This window comes from Ambystoma mexicanum, chromosome 6q, assembly GCF_040938575.1.
Source record: "Ambystoma mexicanum isolate Mex_15411 chromosome 6q, UKY_AmexF1_1, whole genome shotgun sequence".
Taxonomy (NCBI): Eukaryota; Metazoa; Chordata; class Amphibia; order Caudata; family Ambystomatidae; genus Ambystoma; species Ambystoma mexicanum.
In genome coordinates this window covers 753253563-753270168 of record NC_090937.1, presented here as the reverse complement: position 1 = coordinate 753270168, position 16606 = coordinate 753253563, and positions in this window count along the sequence as shown.

Here is a 16606-nt window from a genome sequence, read left to right as displayed (position 1 = left end):
CGATAGATGTTTTAAGTGGCCCTAGGTGGACATAGGGCCACATGGGTGCAATCTATGGCGTCGAGCACTTCAGGGAAGTGTGCCACCCTGTAGAAGTCCAGGACCGCGGCCTGCCTTTCTGCGGGTGTTCTGGGCATGTATATGTGCCTGATAACTGAGGGGCGCGCAGTGATGATTGCCAACCCCTGGTGTATGCAACGTGACTGCGTGGCCTGTGAGATGCCCCCCACTATGGCAGTTGTCCGCTGAAATGACCCAGTGGCCAAAAAATGCTGTACATTGAGCACCTTCTCAAAGGGGCTCAATGCTTGGGAGCACATGATGGGTGATGTGAGTTTATCCTCCTACTCCCTGACCAGCTCTAGGATGATATGAGGTGGAAACCTATACCTGCCATAGACCTGGTCATCAGGCATCCCAAAAAGGCTGGTCCTGGGCAAAAACATGTGGGGCCTGGCTATTCTCCTCCTCCTGCGGTGTCCCACGATCACTGCTGCGAGGAATGGGACATTCCTTGTAGCTGTATATGCTTGTTTGTTGTTTGCGCACACTTTTATGCAGCGTGGGAGCGCTTCCGCCTGCTTTCGTGTGGCGGACGTAATTGTGCGTGTGCATATTTTTTGACATGCTCAGGTTTTCCCTATTTGATTCCATGAATACGTGTTGTTCACTAGCATGTGGGCACTGCGTGTGTTTCCCAGCGGTACTTCCCAGGTTATGCCTACATTTTCACACGTTGTTCCCCATTCCCCGTGTTCCGCTCCCTTTTTAAGTGTGTGCGCGAGAAGTTGTGCGCTTTCCCCGTTCCTGTCATGCATGCGTTTGGAAAGTCGCAGTGACGTGTAAGGTAAGCACAGATTTGGCGCACATCTCGGAAAAAATACAAGCAGGGCATTCCATGAATTGCACGCGTGAAATTCGCACACGTGCGTCAGCTTTTTCACGTTTGCGCCAGCTTGCGCCACAAATTTTGCCGCACATTTATTCCATGAATTACCCCCATTATAATTACGCAACTAAAAAACAAACAATTCCTGTATCAGCGCTTCGATGCCTGCTGGCTTTTTAAGCGCTTTAAAAATGTAAAACAAAATAAATAAAAATATGAACAGAGTAAATGCCACTGACCCAGCATAAACTGTAAAATGAACTTACTGTCATTTCTCCCATCTGCTATGATGAAGTGTCCACACCTATCTAAAAAAATATTGTTTCATATTATAAGATGTGAAAAATAACTGTATAATTATGAAAAAGACTGTCCAGTGTGTTATAAAATTACACGCAGCCAGGATGAGTACATACATCTGCATTCAAGCACATACACAGACAATATCATTAGAAAGGCTCCCAGATCACACAATACCACTGCCTCTATATCAAATCCTTCTGCTTTACTACCCACACTTTCACAAAGGCATACATTGAATGTTTTTATGTACAATCGCTGCCATTTACCCTGTAAAAATAGCACAAAATGCATATTATTATTTCTTCTATCTCGTAACATCCATTATCATAACATTAAAAAAACAAGTGTGCTCTATACGTTTACTATTATACTCATTCGAAAAACATATTCAACTAACAGATTCTAAATAAAATATAAAGGATGCACATAGGCAAAGAAAAGTGCAAAACAATGTCTACATTACCAAAAGTGATATAAACACACATATGCACTAACTTCTTTCTTTTACACTTTCAGTGAACACCACACTCCTGAAAAGCAGCAACGTCTGAAGTACGAACAAGGACTTAGAAGAAACCTACTCTTTCCATACAAAAAAGTAACTACAAAACTAACATAATGCTCTAACTGTTACTCAAACACACTAGCATTTTAGTGTTGTAGAAGAAACAAATATATTAACGCTTTACCATTAGATGTAGTATTAGTGCTTCGCCTTGCCAGCTACATACTTTATATTGTCATCTGAAGGCCAGTATAGTAACACACAAATACAAGAATAGCCTTCCCAACTTGATGTACCTGTCCATTGTACAATCACACACCTCCACAATCATACTTACCATCATACTCAGACACTCCTGCACAAAGCATGCATACACTGCACAACACCCCAACCCACAATTTCTATTTTTCTCAACAGACCCCAACAAATGCCTACCAAAGAGCAACTCTATAGAAAGAAATGCAGAAGTAGAGCAAATAAAAATACAAGTGTCCAAAAAAAGCATCCATCTCTAGCAGAATTTGTACAAAAAGTTCAAATAAAACAGCTAATACAGTCATTAAGCTAAACAAAACAAGCTTCAAGAACAGACACTTTCCCTCCTCTATCAACATGTCAAACCAAACAGAAAGTGATTAACAAAATTTCAACTACCACTACTGCTAACACTGGACCTATAAATCTTGATGTAGTGGCAAGTAAGCATAACAAACAAAATGTATTACAAAAAATGTTCTGCCACAGAGTCCTTCAGAACCTTTTAAAAACAGGAGAGAAATCATGCACAACCCTTAAAACCTTCTGTAGAACATTAATTCTTGAAGCTCTCGTAGACAGTGCAATCCTTCTCAAAAGGAAGTTATTTATTTTAGTTTTAAACAGGATGAAACCACTAACAAAACTAACTACTGAATCACAAAAAAGACTTCTCAATAAATGGAATATCCCCAAAAATAGCTTCTTAAACATCTGTGCAGGTGAATGGAGTCACACCACGACCACATAACCATATTTTAATGAAGAAACATATAAACAAAAGCTAACAAACCTAATTGCCATACATAGCAGTGGACGAGGGTATGAAAAACTTAATAAGACCATTATGGAACAAGAAACTCTGCTCACAAAAATATCCCCAGAAAACTCAATATCACCTCCCCAATCTACTGAACCAAAACGTCCAGTCTACAAATGGCCGTGCACATCAATGTGTAACATTGCCAAAAAATCTTTCAAATCTTTACGCCGGTTCCTCAATCAGTATGTAAAAAGCAAAGACAAATTCAAAATGAAACTACTACAAAATATGCATGCCTGTGCAGTGTGCAAATACACAGGACTACAAGGACATTCATTAGCCTGCAATTCAGGACCTATTTGCAAAAACACCTCCACCATATCAAAATTATATCAACACATCATTCAACAATAAGAAATCTAGTCCAAAAACTCTACTATGCTAAAAGTCCTGCTTTAGCACTGGCCAACTTAAATAACAATCTTCTACATGGTACAGCCAAACAACTACTCGAGGAAATAGACCATATCCAGAGAAAATATTTTGGAATTGAAAGCCACTTACTTTCAATAGATATACAGATACAATAGATGTACAACAAACTAGCAACTACTGTACAAATAGCAACCTTCTATTAAACACATACAAAAAAGAAATACTAAAGTTTAAAAGTACCTCCATTGAAGTACCAAACCATGTGTGCATGTGTTGCTGCAGGACTTCTTATAAAAGTACCACAAAAACTAAAGACATAACGTACAAATTAGAAGACAATGAAGATTCGAAATGGTTCCAATTAGCTTTCTACCTTATAGCCGAAACAAATATGACATTACTGACCCCTTAATACTTTGCAATTACTGCACTGCAAAACTTGACAGCAGCCAAACGGCCTTCACGTGCTATCACAAATAACTTGGGATTATTCCCACTACCAAAACCCCTGCAACATTTACATTTATATGAGAGCATCATAATTCCAACAGTGCACCCATTTCAAGCCATAATACGCCTCCAACCAAAAACAGCAAAATTACTTCCCTCTGAATTAGTAAAAGGCATTTGTGGCAAAGTAGTTTATTTACCATTAGATCTCACAGAAAATGTACACACTCTAGGAGTACAACAACCAATAGATCAATCTTTAATTGTCTTAGTAAATGGCTTACCTACAAAACCTGAGGGAAACCATTGAAATAATTGAAGAGTCACCAGAAACTGGTCAATTTGAACTTCTAAATCCTACTACAGTATCCAATATTTAAAACCATTATACAATTCATCCATTACACTCTAAAGACGGTATAGATGATGCACTTGAAAGGTACCAAATGCAACAAGCCAAAGGATCTCCAATCAGCATATGGGAAAAAGTATAGAAGCACGGGCCTTTCTGCTACTCTTGCCTACTGGAAAATGAGGAAGGTATGATGATAGACCCACACGGATAACAGCATCAGAATATCGCTCTCTACGAATGTATTCTGACGACCCCAGATTCAGACAAAATGTGGAATACATATTCCACCTTCTCTTTGAAAGTGAACCAGTAACTCTATGCTACGGAGTTGCACACACATTAAAATCAGGTACCCATTTTCAAAATATGACAGCTATGCAATTATTACAAAAAGTGCAAGAAAAAGATGAGGTTTTACAGTCAAGTATTACAAATCTTTTAGCAAACATGCGTGATGCAAAAGAATACTTGTTCCGATGTCACAGAGATGTACACTGTATGATAAGAAACCTTGACCCACCCACTTGGTTTGTAACATTAAGTTGTGCAGAATATGCATGGGAAGATTTACATGATTTCCTACGCATAGCAAATAAAAATAAAACAAAGATATAAAAACACCAGGAGAACTCTGCTCTCTAGATCCTGTAAATGTATCAAGATATTTCCATCATCACTTCATTGCTATGCTACACTTTATTTGTAATAAGACTGTTCCTCCCCTCTGAGAAGTTCAACACTTCTTTTGGAGAAAAGAGAATACCAAGCCAGAGGAGCACCACACATCCACATGCAGTTCATCCAAAAATATGTCACTTGTGAAATCCCTTCACAAACAACACATAGTGAACTTCATGCACACATTTTACAATTTCAAAGACACAAATGTGGGAAATATTGCTTTTGCAAATATAGAAAAACAAAGGGAAATACTACACCAAATGCTGCTTTGGTTTCCCTAGACCAGTTTCAGCAACAGGTCAAGTAAACAACTTCATGTCTTCAGTCAGACATAGTGTCAAAGGTAAATCGCCTAAGAACACATATTACATAAAAAGAACAGAATAATCAAAAAACATCAATGATTGCAATGCAATCATTGCCCTCCTACGGATTGCAAACATAGATGTGCAGTACATTGCAGTCAATTCCACTGCAGCTGCACGATATGTCACAGCCTACTTAACCAAAGCAGAGAAAACAGAGCTTCAGGACCTCTGGGATGACATATCATCTGACAAAACACGATCACAGAAATTGTACAGCTTAGGCATAAAAATGCTCTCTCATAGAGAATGTGGCTGCTATGAAGCTGCAGACCGTTTAACTAGTACTGCTTTGTATGGAAAATCTGACAATATAGCATGGTTAAGTCTTGGTCCTGCTAAATCTAGAAAAAGAGTTCTCAAATCAAATGAGGACATAGAAGAAATAGCCAAAAATGATCCCAACAGCCAAGACATTTTGAAAAACAATCTACAAGACACATACTACCCAAACAGGAGTACCACTTTGGAAACCATGTGTCTCTACCACATAGCCCAAAACTTCACATACAAAAATAATGTTAAACCAGATGAATAGAAAGGTAGATACAGAGTGGTAAATCGTGAAGGCAGCTTAGTGAAACTTACCAAATGCAGCTTATTTAATCATATCAAATTGTCATTAAAAACTCTTCAACATAAATAACTGTATTACATGTCCCTGCTGCAACTTTTTAAACCATGGAGAAAAGAAGAAGAGTTACTGGATACATGTGACTCCTATGACGACGCTTTCAAAGCAAATAAAAGCACTATAACAGACATAAACTTTACACAGTACCAAACAATGTTACACAATGAACAGCAACACGAAGAAGAACTCCAGGCCCAACTACAGGTGGACAATCCTGACAGTAGCCAACCTTCTGTAACAGGAAGCCAATAACCACTTGGACAGCCACTAATAGCAAATGAGGCAGAATTAGCCATGACAGAAGTAGAAAACATCATGTGTCAGTATAAACAAGCTAAGACTTTGCTGTACTGAAATCACAACTGAACAATGAGCAGCATAGCATTTTCCAAGAAATAACAAAACAAATTGAACATGGTGTGGAACATGAAAATTAAAACTGTACCTGCCAAGACTACAAACCTATACTTCTATACGTGAGTGGTGAAGCTCATTCAGGCAAAACATTCTTAATCAAAATCATCAGCAAGTTCCTTCAACAATTGACAAACAACAAACTGTCAGCTCTTGTAACTGCCCCCACAGGTTTAGCTGCCTACAACATAGGCGGTGTCACTTTAAACTGATTACTACTCCTTCCAGTAGAACACCATAACAAATTAGACTATTACAAACTTTCCACAGAAGCTGCAATGGAGCTACACAGAGTTTTCAAACAAATGAACATGCTGCTAATAGATGAGGTGAGCATGGTCTCCAACCTAAAGTTTGGCTTTGATTCACCTCAGATTACAAGAGGTCTTCAAAGCAGATTACAACCAGCTTTTTGGAGGAAAACACATTATTGTTTTTGGAGATCTTCTTCAATTGACACCAGTGAAAGCTGAACCTATTTTTAAAAGGTTAGGGCACAAACTGTGGCATAAAACACTTGGCAGCATATGAAATGTCAAAGTTTGGCAACATTTCCAATACAGAGAATTAAATGAAAACATGCGCCAATCTGCAGACCTCACATATGCCAACATTTGTAAAAGTATTAGAGTTGGTGTACTATCTCAAGAAGCACAATCAATATTAAAAACCAGGCACATCCATACATTCTATGGCCATAACTCATGTGCTACTGATGTCATGCAACAATTAGCACACAAAAATGTCAATTGTATGTCCTTGATGCCAACTCTTACAAACTGTTCCAAATTCAATGAAACAATGTTGAAAAAAGAAATACAACCAATAATTGAAATTTGCTCCACAGATAAACTGGACGTACATGGTATGACACTACCCATGTGTCAACAAGCCACTACAAGACTAAAAACTCTAGACAACACAGCTGGTTTGGAGAAAATATTACAATTATCTTTAAACTGTAGAGTAATGCTTAAACGTAACCTTGCCGTGGACCAAGGACTAACTAATGGAGCACTTCGTACAGTTGTTGGCTTTCAAACATACCCACGTAACAACAACATTCAATATGTCAATATTCTATTTGACAAACTATCAGAAGTTAAAAGGATAGGACGCTCAACAGCTGGCTTCCTTCTTTTCAAAGACATGTATGTACGCAGAGAACAATTTTCACTAACTCTAGCATACACAGTGACCATTTACAAATCACAAGGTCTTACCCTAGATAAAGCATTAATAGATATTGGTAACCCAGTCTTCAAAGATGGCATGAGCTACGTAGCACTATCACGCTTACGTACACTTGACGGGCTATTTCTAATAACTTTGATGTAAGTAAAGTAAATGCTGATATTCCTTGCATTCTAGAATACAATAGGCTGCGTTCACCTCACACCTCCATCTGAAAACCTATCCTGTTCCACAACAAGCAAAACATTGTGAAAGAAAACTACTTCAAACAGAAACAAAACAGGATATCACTACAATTCCTCCAAAGAAAAAAAGAAAGTAATACTTCATCAAGTACCACAATCAAACAAATATCTAGTGGTCAAAGTAACTCAACGACTTCTTCAAAGAAGCAACACACACTCCAAACAAATGACTTCCACACAGAACGATCAGGTCCATTCAAATTTTCAAATGTAACTGCTGTAAATTGCTACGCAAATGTAGCAATAAATATTCTATTGCAATTGCCACCAATTATTGAGAACATTTACTTGCACAGTACAGACCAATTGTGTTTGCAAATGTTACTCCTTCATAGAAATGCAACCAACAATCCTGACAACACTTACAGTGTTCATGGAATAATACAAGAAATGGACTCCTGTGCTGGAATTGTCAAATTCACTATAAACTCACAAGAAGATCCACAAGAATTTCTAATGTACTAACTACAAGTACTGGAAAACAAAAAAATACCTATAAATGAAATCTTTCCAATTTCATACATGTGGAAACATACATGCACTTTCTGCAACCATGTGGCACAAGAAGAAGTCTCTTATGAATGCTTTGTCTATGTATTCATACCTAACTGTGAATCCATTCCATTTCAGCAATTTATACAAAATGCAAACCATGGCAGATTATGTACTACCTGCAATTCAGATAATCACTCCACCTTACAAATACAGACACATAGGGCCTCATTACAACAACTGCGGAAAGCGTTTAACGGCGCCAGTAATGGTGCCGGTGCCGTTAAATGCATTCCGCACTATTACGAGCTTCCCTCGTGGGACCCGATGTGGACGTCTGGTTTTACCAGACGTCCAGAGCAGGTCCTGCGTGGGGACCAGGGAGCTAACAATGGGCCGGTCGTAAATGGCCCGTTGTTAGCTCCAGCACCCATTCCCATTGAGCCCTATGTGGGCTCAAATGGGAATGGGGAAGGTCCGGGCCCGGGTTCCCTGAAGGAGGAATTACTAGGCCCTCCAAACTCGGAATGGCCCAGTAATTCCCCATTCAGGGAACCCGGACACGGTTTTGAGGACCATAGTAAATACGTAATAGTAATGCTTTTATATTACAATGCAGATGGTACCAAAAACAACTGTAAGATGGCTGGATTCACACATGGTCAAGTATCACTTTGTAAGAAAACCTTGACAAAAATATCTATAATCTACCACGCAGGAGCCACAACCAATGCAGGTCACTACACTGCATATATAAAAAAGAATTGTGAATGGTTCGAATGTAATGATAGTACCATTACTCTAAAGCAGAGATTACCAGCAAATCTTGTAAATGCTTACTTAATAGTCTTAAAATCAAAATTTAATATGTAATTTGTGTATGAACATAACCAAAACTTCAACTTCAAAACTATGCACAGTTAGAATACACCAACATGTATCTAACTGCCCCAAGATTCTGCAACAAGCAAACATATAAATAAAACCACTAAAATCAAACAAGGAGTATACAGTTAGAATACGCCAACAGGTATCTAATGGCCCCAAAAATCTGCAACAAGCAAACAGATAAACAAATACTACTAAAATCAAACAAGAAATATACAGTTAGAATATGACAACAGGTACCTAGCTTCCCCAAAAAATCTGCAACAACCCAACAGATAAGATGAATAGCATAACAGTAAAAATAAACAATTAGAATACGCCAACAGGTATCTAATTGCCCCACAAATCTAGAACAAGCCAAAGATAGAAGATTAGCAAGAAACGAGAAATAAACAGTAAAACAATGAAAGAAATGTATTGTACCACACCATAGAAGGTTTTTTTTTAAATCCAGCATGGATTTTCTTTTGCCACTGACCCAATGTGTCATGATGCCTACCCCCCAGGAACCAGACCAGGTCCAGCAACCCCGGAAGCAGGCATCAAGTTATTTTGAGCAAGCCCAAAAACCCCTGCTAGGGGCTGTTTGGGTGCGGTCCTGGTGCCTATGGCGCCAGGCTCATATGGAGAGTCAGTCCTGGCGCCATAGGCACCAGGCTCATAGAGTAGAACTTACCTGATGCAGACCATGCTGCAAGCTTACCTGATGCAGACCATGCTGCAGAGCTCCAAGCCAAAGTAGGCTTGGAAGGGACTATTTTACCTAGGGTGGGGCTGGGGAGGAATACTTACCTGGGACTACTTTGGAGGCTATTTAAACCACGCCCGAATAGCAGCACATGCTTTGCGTTATTCTGCATCCAGCAGCGTGACGCTCACCGTGTTTGCAAGCCTGCATCCAGTCTTCTGCCACGCCCGCCTTGAGTCTGCAGCTCCTAGAAAAAGGGAGGAACAGAAGGAGAAGAGGTTAGAATAAGAGCAAAACCTTCGATCCTTACCTGAATTCCAGATCCACTGCGCCTTCGAGCTGGAAGAAAGAAGCTTTTTACGTGCGCCGCCTCACCTGCTGCAGCGCCGCGCTGAACTCACCGGCCTTCGCAGCATCCTCACGATCCACCGCATCCTTCATGCACGTTCCCGCCGCACTCTGGCACCTAAGGGGAACACAAGAACAGCAAAGGTGAGCCAAGGGAATAAACAGAGGCAATAGTTACTACCCCCATAGACTTACCTGATTACCGCCGGGGGTACTATTCCTCTTCACGGGTCGGCGCAGTCTCCAGTGCATCCTCGCCGTACCCCGGCCCCTAAGGGTAACAAAAGGACAACAAGGTGAGACGAAAGGATAAACAAGGGGAACTCTTCTCACCACAATAGACTTACCTAATTTTACCGCCGGAGGCATTATTCCCCGAACTTCATATTTTCTCTCCACACCTGAATAAGGGAGCAAGTCACAGGTTACATTCTTATTTTATTGAACTGTGTAGGATAAGCCAAATCCTTACCTGAACTTCGTCAGCTACCACGAGGAACTCTTCGCTGGGGTCAAGCTGCAAACTGCAAGGAATCGGACAAGAGTGAAAGTCAGACATGTGAACTCTTACGAACTACATACTTTTCGGAGTCAATATTGTTCTGGAACTCACCAATTCCTTCGAGCCAGTGAAGCAACTGGTTATCAACGCGCCCCTGCGCTCAATGCAGGATGGAGAGCTCATCTTTTTAAACCATCAGGTGTGTAAGAGGATTCAATTCAACACTACAGCTAAGTCAATGCCTAGTCTGGGATACTGAATGGAAACCCTTATTGATATATCTTTATGTCCAGTTCCTGCGTTCTGGATGACTACCCCTATATAACACCCCTCTCTTGGAATCCCCCTGACCCCACTGAGCCAAGAAGTAGTTATGTTTTGCAAGTTAAAAGGTTTATTTGATAATTTAAACAATAGAGATATATATCACACTTTAGAATAAATTAATAATTGAATATCACACTTAATCTGATCAGTACTCAATAATGGATAGTCTGGCACTAGCACACTTCTTTATAATCAATGATGAGTGGTTATAGGATGAATAAGATAGCAACAATACTTTTATGGTTTCAAATGGATGCAAGGTGGAATGAAAATGCAGTACAGAAAATACTCAATATGCGTTCAACAAAACAATGTAATCACTTTTCTCTGGCAATCCCCTCCCCCCTTTATGCAATGCAAGGAAATGGAAGGAAAGCACACAGTTCTCAGAAATGCAATCAACTGTAATTCAGTTCACCCCAGCAAGCTTAGACTACAGACGTTGAAAACACAGGCCCAAATGCTTTTAAATGTGCTGGCAATGTAGAAAAAAATATGCTAAAATGCTTTTAATTCCCTCTAGGAGGTTCAGGGTGAGTGAAATCAAGTTAATATTAGTCCAGGCTCACTTTAGCAAGGATCTAGGAGTAATTGGTAGGTTAAACGAATTTTTGGCAAATGAAAGCAAGAAGCTTCTGTTTTCACACGTGGAGAAATTTGCAAATCGCGGCAAAATTCGCGAGTGCGTCTTTCACGATTACGGCAAAACTATAGGGGGTAGGAATGCCACGATTCTAAGCTTTCTGAGGAAAGTTACTGCAAGTCTCTAGCACAAACGGTTACGGAGATATGAGCGATTAAATAAAGGTCGTTTTTCAGATTTGAAATTTTAAAGTTCAAAAAGACAAGTGCAGCTTGCAACTAGAAAATGACAAGTGACAGCTTTACAAATGACAGGTGACAGTTAGGAGGCAGTTCTACTTAGATTAAAATAGATTGAATTATATTATTTTAACTAAGAGATTGGTTCTGCACAGTCTTGCTAGGTACTCACACTATATTCTTGAATTAGAATGGGCCTCGCCATGGATCTGGTCAGGTTTTAGACTGGACTCTGGTCTCTGCACTTCACAGTGATCTGGGTCAGCTCTCTCTGGTTCTGCTAACAATGGTCTGGGTCAGCTCTGCTCTCTCTCTGGTTCTGGAAATTTGATAGATTTGAAGTCTCTATGTTGGCTCTCTGAAGGTTGATGGAGGTAAAGTATGGATTTTCCCGGCAGAGCTTCCAGCTGCAAATGGATTTGAAGGTCTATTTGGCTTGCACTATCTGCTTTTATCTGTTTAGAATGTGGGTGTGTTCTAGCATCACTGACCCTACCTCTCTCTCAGCTTCTAATTGGTCAAACTTCCATTTCTCACTTGATTGGGGAAGGAACTGTGAGTCAGAGCGATGTCATTTTATGGCTTGCAGAGAGGACACTCCCCTGTCAAATTGCACATAATCTATATTTGATAAAAAAAAACATATTTGCACAGGTACACATTTGTTTAAAATTACATGCACCCTTACATATCACAGGAGGTATCCCCTGTTCAAACTCTGCTCTTCCTGAGAGCTTGCATTCAGAAATGGCAATATTTTGCACTTTTTAACTGGTTTGCAATACCGGACATTAACCCAAATTTACACACATGTGCGCAAGGAGTATGGACATTAGTTGATGAAGTGTCAGATTTTTCACATGCACACATTTTGAGTAATATCCTCTTAACTGCTAGTTTGCCCCCAGAACATCACACAAATTGGAGTTTGGGCTTGAATTGAAGGTACATTTTTTAAATTAAGGCTCTCAAAGTTATACATTTCTGTCATTTGATTACAAAGAGTTATCAGTGTTTCTGTAAAATATATATTTTGCTTTCAAGTCAGTTCTCAGAGTGTTGGAGTCCGCCTCCAAGACTTGGGTGGGTCAGTCACATGTGTCCTCTGGGCAGGCAGGCCTTTGTTAACAGGAAACAGTAAAAATCAACATATTCCTTTCAGAGGAGAGGGGCCATTGTGTGGTCTCTGGGAAGCTGAGATCAGGAGGCCAGGGAGCCACTTTGCATTTAATTAACAGAACCCTGTGATTTCCTGGCTTCTTGTGTTGAGTTCTGAAGTGTCAAGAGTTCTCAGGACAGGCAACCCCTTTGAACTTTCAATGAAATAAGACCCCTTTCTTTGCACTAGACAGTTTTGCAAGACAGCTCTCCTGTCAGAGTTTAGACCGCTAGCGCCACCCTCAGGATTTTGTGGTTACTGCATCCATCCTTGGGATTTTTTTTAGATTGATTCATTTCAGCAAGTGATATTACATGGAGTATATTGTCCATGTTCAGGACATGGCATTGGTGTGTTTCTGCAGTAAAGTAATTCTGTGCCCATGATTTTGCCATATTTGACATTCAAGAAAAATGAATTCCCAACAGTTATGGGTTTGCTTTTGGCAATCAGCATTGCCTCTCTGAGCTCACAATATAGGCGAAATGGGATTTTGCTGTGCATTTTCTGGGGAGCTCTGGCCATTATGATGTTTTCAATGCCAGTAATGCACAGTTTTGGTGGTAGGGCTTGGGTGCATGGATAAAAACATCCAACAAGCCCCCCTTCTTGCGGTGGCCATCTGATCCTTCACTGGTGGGACCCGCAAGATCTGGGATGTAGTTCTCATCTTCTTCCGGTAGATGGCACAGTTCAGCATCTTTTCCTCCATCCGGTACTGATCGATCGGTTCTCCTCGCCGGTCCTGATGGGAATATTGGGCGGTACCCCGGGCCCATTGCATCTCTGCTCCCGGTCTCCGGATCGTCCTCCTTGGCCCGTCTCCAGGTTTTCTTTCTCCTAGGACGACAAAGGAAGAGCGGCAATACCTATTCATAGACGTTTTTCCACCACTGTTGAGATAGTGGGGCAGCATATGCATTTCATCATAACGAAACATTACATTCTTATTTTGAAAAAAAAAACAGTATAACTAAGAAACAGTTTCATGCAAATCACAATATTTTAGAGACTAGATGTGGTATGTTTTATGATTGGAACTGAATTAGTCTGAGACAGTACCCGCTAGGATTCCAGAGGATTCCTCCAGTTGTTGCAGAGCGTGCCTGGGATGGCAACATTTCAACTGGTTTATGTGGACCCACCTGTCTTCCCCAGCTGCCAAAGGACCTTTGGGGATGTGGATTTTGTAGGCCACAGGGGAGATTTTGTCTATGATCTCAAAGGGTCCCTTCCACGTAGGCAAAAATTTCCGCTGTTTTGCCTGGTTTCTTTGGAAGTTGTATAGATAGACCCGGTCCCCCACCTGATATTCCTTCCTGGAAGTCTTCAGGTCATAGTGGGTCTTCATGCTATCAGCCGATCTTTCTAGATTCCGCTGAGCGTAAGCAAAAGCATGTTGGAGGTGTTTCCTTAAATTCTCCACATACTCATGAGTTGTGGAGGCATTTATCAGTGTCTGCTCTTGGGTCCTGTAGAGCAAATGCTGCGGAAGCACCATCTTGCGTCCAGTCATCAACTCAAATGGTGACATTTTGGTTGCAGATGAAGGGGTAGATCTGATGGCCATTAGGACCAGAGGTAATCGGATATCCCAACTTGGCCCAGAATCTGCCACAAACTTTTTTAAGATGCTCACAATTGTCCGGTTATATCTCTCTACTGCCCCAGAAGAAGCTGGTCTATAAGCAATATGCAGCTTTCTCTTGACCCCCAGTATCTCCCACATCTTTGTCATTACTTCACTGGTGAAGTGGCTACCTCTGTCTGACTCAATCCTTTGAGGTAGACCAAAACGGGAAAAGATATGGTTAATCATCAGGGCAGCTGCGGTTTCTGCCTTGGAATTTGGGGCTGGGAGACATTCCACCCACTTGGTAAACAAGCATGTCACAGTCAACATGTACTTATTCCCCCTAGCAGAGCGAATCACAGGGCCGACAAAGTCGATTTGTAAATCTGACCATGGCAGTGTCATCCCCCTCTTTTGGAGAGGCGCACGATGCGTGAGGGATGATGGCTGAAATTGTGCACACACAAGACACCCCTTCAAGTATTGATCGAGGTCCTGGCCCATGTGTGGCCAGTATGCAACCTCTCTTAATATTTCCAATGTTGTGTGAAACCCCCTATGACCGGTGGTGGCCGCATCATGGGCGTGACTTAACATCAGGCTTCGGAATGAGGTAGGAACCACCCACTGATCGTGGCCAGCTTTGGATTTCCTTACCAACAAACCGTCTTGGATTCGGAACATTTCTGGACATTTCATCAACACTCTTAGGTCCTCTTTCCCAGTGTAATCGGTATATGTCAGGGGAAAGTTCTCAGGGTCCTCAACGTGTTGGTAAAATTTACCAATTATTGGATCCCCCTTCTGAGCGGTAATCAAATCAGCATCAGGGGTCTCCTTGCTCCATTGTGCAATTGAAAGGTCGTTGTGAGCATTTGTCTGGGACCTAGTGATAGCAGGACCTGGATTTCCCCCAACAGGGACTCAATCTCAATTAGATCCCCTTGGATGGCCCCAGTTTTGGCCAGCTGATCAGCTAAGTCATTTCCAGTTTTGTCTGGTCCCTCTACTTTGGAATGACCCTTGATCTTTTTCCAATAGATGGTCATTCCCTTCGAGGTGACCAGATCATCAATGTTTTGGATCAACTTCCCATGTTTCAAGGGTTTGTTGTTAGCACATAACATGCCTCTGGTTTTCCAATTAACCAGGTGCTCCACGAACCCGTTCCGTACATAATCCGAATCTGTGATTATGACCAGTTCGTGGAGTTGATGCTGGACAGCAGTGAGGATGGCCTGATGCACAGCCATCAATTCTGCCACCTGACTACTTCGGGGACCAATTTTGTATCCAGCGGAGGGTCCTGGGGATTCATTCACCCATGCATTCCCTACGCCGGCCACCAGTTCTTTCTCCCCGTCGTTGTCAACATGGTAAGAGCATCCATCCACATAGACAGTGGGCATTCCCTCACACTTGTCCTCTTCAAAGACTTTGTGTGGGGAATTAAGGTATGCCTCCATGTTGTCCTTGATTTTTAGACTTTCGTCCTCGAGACAGTTTTCTCTGGCACAATCATGCAAGTCAGCCAGACCTTGCGCGAGGGGACTCTTCTTGTTTTGGCCATATCTGACCTCCACTGGAAAGCCTTGCGTTGACAGAATCCAGGAAGTAATTCGGGAATTACTCACATTTCCGGCCTGGATTCTGTCACTTTGGAGATATTGCAGAGGCTGGTGTGGAGTCTCCACTATGATGTGTTCCCCCTGGATAAACGGGCGGTAATTCTTCAATGCCCACACCGTTGCCAGGAGTGCCTTCTCACAATCGTTGAATTTTTCCTCCACAGAGGATAAAGTTTTGCTCGCATAGGAGATTACTTTATTGACCTTGTCATGCTTTTGGTATAATACTGCCGTCAAGCACGTATTAGAGAACCCCGTCTCCAGGAAGAACTCCTTGTTTCTGACAGGGTAAGCTAGGCAAGGCGCTTGTGAGAGGCTTCTCTTGAGTTGTCTTACTGCCTCGGCTTGTTCTGGACCCCATTCCCACTTGACCCCCCCCTTCAGGAGATGAATCAGGGGTCTGGTGATCTCTGCGTAGCCCTCAATGAACTTTCTGCTGTAATTAGTCAGTCCAAGGAGGCTCCTTAGTTCCCGCAGAGTTGTGGGGTCTTTCAGTTTCTGAAGTGCTTCCACTTTCTTTTCCTGGGGACAGAGGCCCTGAGCAGTAATCTCATGCCCCAAGAAATTAACACGGGTTCTACACCACTGTGCCTTCTGAAAGGAAAGTTTTGCTCCGGCGGCCCTCAACTGCGTCAGAACATAACGGATCTCCGCTATGTGTTCCTCCACAGATTGGGATTGGGTGGAGGGA